This window comes from Arachis hypogaea, chromosome 6, assembly GCF_003086295.3.
Source record: "Arachis hypogaea cultivar Tifrunner chromosome 6, arahy.Tifrunner.gnm2.J5K5, whole genome shotgun sequence".
NCBI lineage: Eukaryota > Viridiplantae > Streptophyta > Magnoliopsida > Fabales > Fabaceae > Arachis > Arachis hypogaea.
Genome location: NC_092041.1, coordinates 93,739,548 through 93,748,839, shown reverse-complemented (window position 1 = coordinate 93,748,839; position 9,292 = coordinate 93,739,548). Strand labels below are relative to the sequence as shown.

The 9,292-nt window shown below is 40.6% G+C and overlaps 1 non-coding gene across 1 annotated transcript; it reads right to left on the bottom strand.

Moving 5' to 3' along the window:
• Positions 1-5,350: 5,350 nt before the first annotated feature.
• LOC112700459 (small nucleolar RNA R71) lies at positions 5,351-5,458 on the bottom strand. The gene has a single exon (XR_003153367.1). It is a non-coding gene; the product is annotated as a small nucleolar RNA R71 (small nucleolar RNA).
• Positions 5,459-9,292: the final 3,834 nt, after the last annotated feature.

Genomic DNA, 9,292 nt, shown 5'->3' with positions numbered 1-9,292 from the left:
ATGTCAATAGAAGAGAAGTCTCCCCTTTTTATAACTAATCCTAATTAATTTAAAATCTAATATCTAAAATTAAGATAATATCTTTTTCTATTTTCAAATTCAAATTTGAATTTAGATCAGAATTAATTAACTACTCCGCGTCTTGTAACGTGGGGACCACTTGACTTCACTAGATTTGCGCCTAACTTGGGTGCTAAAATGGGGCCCAGAAATCACCCCCCAACATTTTCTACGTTTTCTGCATGTGGCGCATGTCACGCGTATGCGTCAGTCACGCGTACGCGTCGATGGTCTTTTTCGCAAGTCACGTGGACGCGTTGGTCACGCGCACGCGTCGCTGTGCAACTCTTCAAATCACGCGTACGCGTCAGTCACGCACATGCGTCGCCATGGAAAGCTCCAAATCACGCGTACGCGTCGCTCCTCGCAGCCATCTCCTTTTGTTCTTGTGCTGCAGAAATTTCATCAAATCTAGCCGAATGCTACCTAAAATAAATAAAATTTTAAAAGACTCAAAGTAGGATCCATATTGGCTAAAAGATAATTAATTCTTTATTAAACTCAATAAATTAGATGCAAATTCACTAGGAAAAGATAGGAAAGATGCTCACGCATCACAACACCAAACTTAAACTATTGCTTGTCCTCAAGCAACCAAAACTAATATAAGCTTAGGATGTGAATTTGCATGAGAATGAGAGTTCGATTAAGCTCATGTCTCTTCTTATAGTGGGGTTTACAACTGCAATCCTGAATAGTTTTGGCATTTCACTTTATCCTTTGAAGTTCAGAATTATTGGAATCCATAGGAACTCAGAATTCAGATAGGGTTATTGATTCTCCTAGTTCAGTATGTTGATTCTTGAACACAACTACTTTATGAGTCTTGGCTGTGACCCTAAGCATTTTGTTTTCCAGTATTACCACCGAATACATAAATGCCACAGACACATAACTGGGTGAACCTTTTCAAATTGTGACTCAGCTTTGCTAGAGTCCCCAGTTAGAGGTGCCCAGAGTTCTTAAGCACACTCTTTTTTCTTTAAATCACGACTTTAACCGCTTAGTCTCAAGCTTTTCACTTGACACCTTCACGCGACAAGCACATGGTTAGGGACAGCTCGATTTAGCCGCTTAGACCAGTATTTTATTCCTTTGGTCCCTCCTATCCATTAATGCTCAAAACCTTAGATCCTTTTTACCCTTTTCCTTTTAGTTTAAATGGTTATTGGCTTTTTTTGCTTGCTTCTTTTTTCTTTTTTTTTAATTTTTTTATTTTTTTGCAAGCTTTGTGTTTTCACTGCTTTTTCTTGCTTCAAGAATCAATTTTATGATTTTTTAGATTATCAATAATATTTATCTTTTTTCATCATTCTTTCAAGAGCCAACAGTTTTAACATTCATAAACTTCACTATAAAAAATATGCACTGTTCATGTCATGCATTCAGAATTACAGAAAATACCACCACATTTAAGTAAATAAGACTACTCTTAAATTTAACTCTCATGCAATACATCACTTCTGTATTTTTTTATTTGAATTCAAGCTTAGTGAGTGATGAGCGGATAATTTGTACGCTTTTTGGCATTGCTTTTAGTATGTTTTTAGTATGATCTAGTTAGTTTTTAGTATATTTTTATTAGTTTTTAGTTAAAATTCACTTTTCTGGACTTTACTATGAGTTTGTGCGTTTTTCTGTGATTTCAGGTATTTTCTGGCTGAAATTGAGGGACCTGAGCAAAAATCTGATTCAGAGACTAAAAAGGACTGCAGATGCTGTTGGATTCTGACCTCCCTGCACTCGAAGTGGATTTTCTGGAGCTACAGAAGCCCAATTGGCGCGCTCTCAACGGCGTTGGAAAGTAGACATCCTGGGCTTTCCATCAATATATGATAGTCCATACTTTGCCCAATATTTGATGGCCCAAACCGGCGTTCAAAGTCACCCTCAGAATTCCCAGCGTTAAACGCCGGAACTGGCACAAGAATGAGAGTTAAACGCCCAAACTGGCACAAAAGCTGGCGTTTAACTCCAAGAAGAGTCTCTACACGAAAATGCTTCAATGCTCAGCCCAAGCACACACCAAGTGGGCCCGGAAGTGGATTTTTATGTCATTTACTCATATCTGTAAACCCTAGGCTACTAGTTCTCTATATATAGGACCTTTTACTATTGTATTTTCATCTCTGGACATCTAGTTCTTAGATCATTGGGAGGCTGGCCATTCGGCCATGCCTAGACCTTGTTCTTATGTATTTTCAATGGTGGAGTTTCTACACACCATAGATTAAGGTGTGGAGCTCTGCTGTACCTCGAGTATTAATGCAATTACTATTGTTCTTCTATTCAATTCCGCTTGTTCTTGTTCTAAGATACCACTTGTTCTTCAACTTGATGAATGTGATGATCCGTGACACTCATCATCATTCTCACCTATGAACGTGTGCCTGACAACCACCTCCGTTCTACCTTAGATTGGGTGGATATCTCTTGGATTCCTGATACACGATGCATGGTTGATCGCCTGACAACCGAGTGCTCGCCTGACAACCGAGCCAGCCATTCCGTGAGATCAGAGTCTTCGTGGTATAGGCTAGAACTGATGGCGGCATTCAAGAGAATCCGGAAGGTCTAACCTTGTCTGTGGTATTCTGAGTAGGATTCAATGATTGAATGACTGTGACGAGCTTCAAACTCCTGAAGGCGGGGCGTTAGTGACAGACACAAAAGAATCACTGGATTCTATTCCGGCCTGATTGAGAACCGACAGATGGATAGCCGTGCCGTGACAGGGTGCGTTGAACATTTCCACTGAGAGGATGGGAGGTAGCCACTGACAACGGTGAAACCCTTGCATAAGCTTGCCATGGAAAGGAGTAAGAAGGATTGGATGAAGACAGTAGGAAAGCAGAGAGACGGAAGGGACAAGCATCTTCATACGCTTATCTGAAATTTCTACCAATGAATTACATAAGTATCTCTATCTTTATCTTTATGTTTCATTCGTATATCATCATTCATATCCATTTGAGTCTGCCTGACTAAGATTTACAAGGTGACCATAGCTTGCTTCATACCAACAATCTCTGTGGGATCGACCCTTACTCGCGTAAGGTTTATTACTTGGACGACCCAGTACACTTGCTGGTTAGTTGTGCGAAGTTGTAGTGATCACAATTTCGTCCACCAAGTTTTTGGCGCCGTTGCCGGGGATTGTTCGAGCATGGACAACTGACGGTTCATCTTGTTGCTTAGATTAGGTATTTTTTCTTCAGAGTTCTCAAGAATGAATTCTAGAGTTTCATGATGATCTGTTGAAATCTGGCTGGTTGTGAAGCCATGTCTAATTTCATTGGACCGAGGTTTCAACTTATCATCACAAGAGCTTGTTGATTTCTATCAATCTTGCTATTGGAGCAGTGATCTGCTAAGGCTTGGCTGGCCTTTGGCCATGTCTAGTGTTTTGGACCGAAGCTTTCTTTGAAAGCTTGGCTGGCTGTGAAGCCATGTCTAATTCCTGGACCGGAGTCTTAGACTAAACATTGCATGATTCCTGGAATTCTCATTAAGAATTTTGATATCTTTCTTTTCTTTTTCCACTTAATTTTCGAAAAAGCACAAAAAAAAAACCAAAAATATTTTTCCTGTTGAGACTCTATTCTCATTTTAAGTTTGGTGTCAATTGCATGTTTCTGCTCCTTTTGCATTCATGCATGTGTCTTCATTAATCTTCAAGTTGTTCTTGATGATTTCATTGCTCTGATTTTTAAATTCTCTTGACTTGAGTGTTTATGTGTCTCATATAGTGTCAGTAGTATACAAACTGCTAAGTTTGGTGTCTTGCATGCATTGTTATTTGATTTTAGTTGCATTTTGATTATTCCTCATGATTAAAAATCCAAAAATATTTTTAATTTGTGTCTTTTCAAGTCAATAATACAGAGAATTGAAGATTCAGAACATTCAGCAGAGGAATTGCACAGAAAAAGCTGGGCGTTCAAAACGCCCAGTGAAGAAGGACAGACTGGCGTTTAAACGCCAGCCAGGGTGCCTGGTTGGGCATTTAACGCCCAAAAGGGTAGAGTTTTGGGCGTTAAACGCCAGAATGTGCACCATTCTGGGCGTTTAACGCCAGGATGGCACAAGAGGGAAGATTTTGTTTTCAATGCAAATTTTTTTCAAGTTTTCAAAATCAAATCTTTTTCAAATTATATCTTTTCAATCAAATCTTTTTCAAATTCAATTTCTTTCTATTTTCAAAGATACTTGCTATCAATTAATGATTTGATTCAACATTTCAAGTATGTTGCCTTTTCTGTTGAGAAAGGTTTAATGTTTGAATCATATCTTTTCTTGATAGCCAAGTCATTAATTTTCAAAATCTTTTTTTAAAATGTTTTTCAAATCATATCTTCTCAATCACATCTTTTTTAAAATCAATCATATCTTCTTAACCACATCTTTTTCAAAATAACTTTCAATCAAATCTTTTTTATTTCTAATTTCAAATTCTTTTTCAAAAATCACTTGATTTCTTTCCCACTTTTATTTTCGAAAATCAATTAGTGTTTTTCAAAATGTTTTCAAAATCTTTTACTTGATTTTCGAAAATTACTTCCCCTCTTCTCACATCCTTCTATTTATGGACTAACACTATTCCTTAATGCAAAATTCGAACTCCATCTTCTTGATAAGTTCGAATTTTCTACTTCTGCCTTCTATTTTTCTTTTCCTCTGACACCTCAAGGAATCTCTATACTGTGACATAGAGGATTCCACATTTTCTTGTTCTCTTCTCTTTCTTATGAGCAGGAGCAAGGACAAAAGCATTCTTGTTGAGGCTGATCCTGAACCTGAAAGGACCTTGAAGCGAAAGCTAAGAGAAGACAAGGCACAACTCTCTGTAGAGGACCTAACAGAAATCTTCAAAGAAGAAGAACCCATGGCAGCCGAAAACAACAACAATGCCAACAATGCAAGGAAGGTGCTGGGTGACTTTACTGCACCTACTCCCGATTTCTATGGGAGAAGCATCTCTATCCCTGCCATTGGAGCAAACAACTTTGAGCTTAAGCCTCAATTAGTTTCTCTAATGCAACAGAATTGCAAGTTCCATGGACTTCCATTGGAAGATCCTCATCAGTTTTTAGCTGAGTTCTTGCAAATCTGTGACACTGTCAAGACTAATGGGGTTGACCCTGAGGTCTACAGACTTATGCTATTCCCTTTTGCTGTAAGAGACAGAGCTAGAATATGGTTGGACTCACAACCTAAAGAAAGCCTGAACTCTTGGGAAAAGCTAGTCAATGCCTTCTTGGCAAAGTTCTTTCCACCTCAAAAATTGAGTAAGCTTAGAGTGGAAGTCCAAACCTTCAGACAGAAGGAAGGAGAATCCCTCTATGAAGCTTGGGAAAGATACAAACAATTAATCAGAAAGTGTCCCACTGATATGCTTTCTGAATGGAGCATCATTGGAATTTTTTATGATGGTCTCTCTGAACTATCCAAGATGTCTTTGGATAGCTCTGCTGGAGGATCTCTTCATCTGAAGAAGACGCCTACAGAAGCTCAAGAGCTGATTGAAATGGTTGCAAATAACCAATTCATGTACACTTCTGAAAGGAATTCTGTGAACAATGGGACCAATCAGAAGAAAGGAGTTCTTGAGATTGACACTCTGAATGCCATACTGGCTCAGAATAAAATATTGACTCAACAAGTCAATATGATTTCTCAAAGTCTGTCTGGAATGCAAAATGCACCAAGCAGTACTAAGGAAGCTTCATCTGAAGAAGAAGCTTATGATCCTGAGAACCCTTCAATAGAAGAGGTGAATTACATGGGAGAACCCTATGGAAACACCTATAATCCTTCATGGAGAAATCATCCAAATCTCTCATGGAAGGATCAACAGAGACCTCAACAAGGTTTCAACAACAATAATGGTGGAAGAAACAGGTTTAGCAATAGCAAGCCTTTTCCATCATCTTCTCAGCAACAGACAGAGAGTTCTAAGCAGAATACCTCTGACTTAGCAACCATGGTCTCTGATCTAACCAAAACCACTCAAAGTTTCATGACTGAAACAAGGTCCTCCATTAGAAATTTGGAGGCACAAGTGGGTCAGCTGAGCAAGAAAATTACTGAACTCCCTCCTAGTACTCTTCCAAGCAATACAGAAGAAAATCTAAAAGGAGAGTGCAAAGCCATCAACATGGCCGAATTTGGAGAGGAGGAAGAGGCAGTGAACGCCACTAAGGAAGACCTCAATGGACGTCCACTGGCCTCCAATGAGTTCCCCAATGAGGAACCATGGGAATCTGAGGCTCAAAATGAGACCATAGAGGTTCCATTGGACTTACTTCTGCCATTCATGAGCTCTGATGAGTATTCTTCCTCTGAAGAGGATGAGTATGTCACTGAAGAGCAAGTTGCTAAATACCTTGGAGCAATCATGAAGCTAAATGACAAGTTATTTGGGAATGAGACTTGGGAAGATGAACCCCCTTTGCTCACCAAGGAACTGGATGACTTGTCTAGGCAGAAACTGCCTCAAAAGAGACAGGATCCTGGGAAATTTTCAATACCTTGTACCATAGGCACCATGACCTTCAAGAAGGCCTTGTGTGACTTAGGGTCAAGTGTAAACCTCATGCCTCTCTCTGTAATGGAGAAGTTATGGATCCTTGAGGTGCAAGCTGCAAAAATCTCACTAGAGATGGCAGACAATTCAAGAAAACAAGCCTATGGACTTGTAGAGGATGTTCTGGTAAAAGTTGAAGACCATTACATCCCTGCTGATTTCATAGTCCTAGAGACTGGGAAGAGCATGGATGAATCCATCATCCTTGGCAGACCCTTCCTAGCCACAGCAAGGGCTGTGATTGATGTTGATAGAGGAGAATTGATCATTCAAGTGAATGAAGAATCCTTTGTGTTTAAGGCTCAAGGATGTCCCTCTGTCATCATGGAGAGGAAGCATGAAGAGCTTCTCTCAAAACAGAGCCACACAGAGCCCCCACAGTCAAACTCTAAGTTTGGTGTTGGGAGGCCACAACCAACTTCTAAGTTTGGTGTTGAACCCCCACATTCAAACTCTAAGTTTGGTGTTGGGAGGTTCCAACATTGCTCTGAGTATTTCTGAGGCTCCATGAGAGCCCTCTGTCAAGCTACTGACATTAAAGAAGCGCTTGTTGGGAGGCAACCCAATGTTATATTTTATCTATTTTCCTTTGTTATTTTATGTTCTTTTGTAGGTTGATGATCATGAGAAGTCACAAAATCAATTGAAAAAGCAAAAACAGAATGAAAAACAGAAAGAAAAACAGCACACCCTGGAGGAGAGCGTGCTGGCGTTTAAACGCCAGTGAGGCTAGTTGTTGGGCGTTTAACGCCCAGTCTGGCACCATTCTGGGCGTTTAACGCCAGAAAGGGGCACCAGACTGGCGTTAAACGCCAGAAAAGGGCAAGCATTCGGCGTTAAACGCCAGAAATGGGCACCAGCCCGGCGTTTAACGCCAGAATTGGCTCAAAACGCATTTTTGCATGCCATTTGGTGCAGGGATGACTTTTCCTTGACACCTCAGGATCTGTGGACCCCACAGGATCCCCACCTACCCTACCACTCTCTCTTCTTCACCCATTCACCAATCACCTCAACACCTCTTCCCCAAAAACCCTTCACCTATCAAATCCCATCTTTCTCTTCACCACTCACATCTATCCTTCATAAAACCCCACCTACCTCACCCTTCAAATTCAAACCACTTTCCCTCCCAAACCCACCCATACATGACTGAACCATGAGCCCCCCACTCCTATATAAACCCTTATTCACTCCTTCATTTTCACACAACCTAAAAACCACTTCTCCCCCTTTTTGGCCGAACACAAAGCCATTCCCTTCTTCCTCATTTCTTCTTCTTCTACTCTCTTCTTTCTTCTTTTGCTCGAGGACGAGAAAACCTTTTAAGTTTGGTGTTGTAAAAGCATTGCTTTTTGTTTTTCCATAACCATTTATGGCATCCAAGGCCGGAGAAACCTTTAGAAAGAGGAAAGGGAAGGCAAAAGCCTCTACCTCCGAGTCATGGAAGATGGAGAGATTCATCTCAAGGGTGCATCAAGACCACTTCTATGAAGTTGTGGCCTTGAAGAAGGTGATCCCCGAGGTCCCTTTTTCACTCAAAAAGAGTGAATATCCGGAGATCCGACATGAGATTCGAAGAAGAGGTTGGGAAGTTCTTACCAACCCCATTCAACAAGTCGGAATCTTAATGGTTCAAGAGTTCTATGCCAATGCATGGATCACCAAGAACCATGATCAAAGTGTGAACCCGGATCCAAAGAATTGGCTTACTATGGTTCGGGGGAAATACTTGGATTTTAGTCCGGAAAATGTAAGGTTGGCATTCAACTTGCCCATGATGCAATGAGATGAACATCCTTACACTAGAAGGGTCAACTTTGATCAAAGGTTGGACCAAGTCCTCACAGTCATATGTGAAGAGGGCGCCCAATGGAAGAGAGATTCAAGAGGGAAGCTGGTTCAATTGAGAAGGCATGACCTCAAACCCGTGGCTAGAGGATGGTTAGAGTTTATCCAACGCTCAATCATTCCCACTAGCAACCGGTCTAAAGTTACTATAGACCGGGCTATCATGATTCATAGCATCATGATCGGAGAAGAAATAGAAGTTCATGAGGTTATAGCCCAAGAACTCTATAAGGTGGGGGACAAGTCCTCTACCTTGGCAAGATTAGCCTTTCCTCATCTCATTTGTCACCTCTGTTATTCAGTTGGAGTTGACATAGAGGGAGACATCCCCATTGATGAGGATAAGTCCATCACTAAGAAAAGGATGGAGCACACAAGAGATCCCACTCATCATGAAATTCCTGAGATTCCTCAAGGGATGCACTTTCCTCCACAAAACTATTGGGAGCAACTAAACACCTCCCTAGGAGAATTGAGTTCCAACATGGGACAACTAAGGGTGGAGCACCAAGAACACTCTGTTCTCCTCCATGAAATTAGAGAAGATCAAAGAATCATAAGAGAGGAGCAACAAAGACAAGGAAGAGACATTGAGGAGTTCAAGCACTCCATAAGATCTTCAAGAGGAAGAACAAGCCGCCATCACTAAGGTGGACCCGTTCTTTAATTTCTTTGTTCTTTATTTTCCTGTTTTTCGAATTTTAGTGCTTATGTTTGTCTATGTTTGTGTCTTGTGATCATTAGTGTCTTAGTGTCTATGCCTTAAAGTTATGAATGTCCTATGAATCCATCACC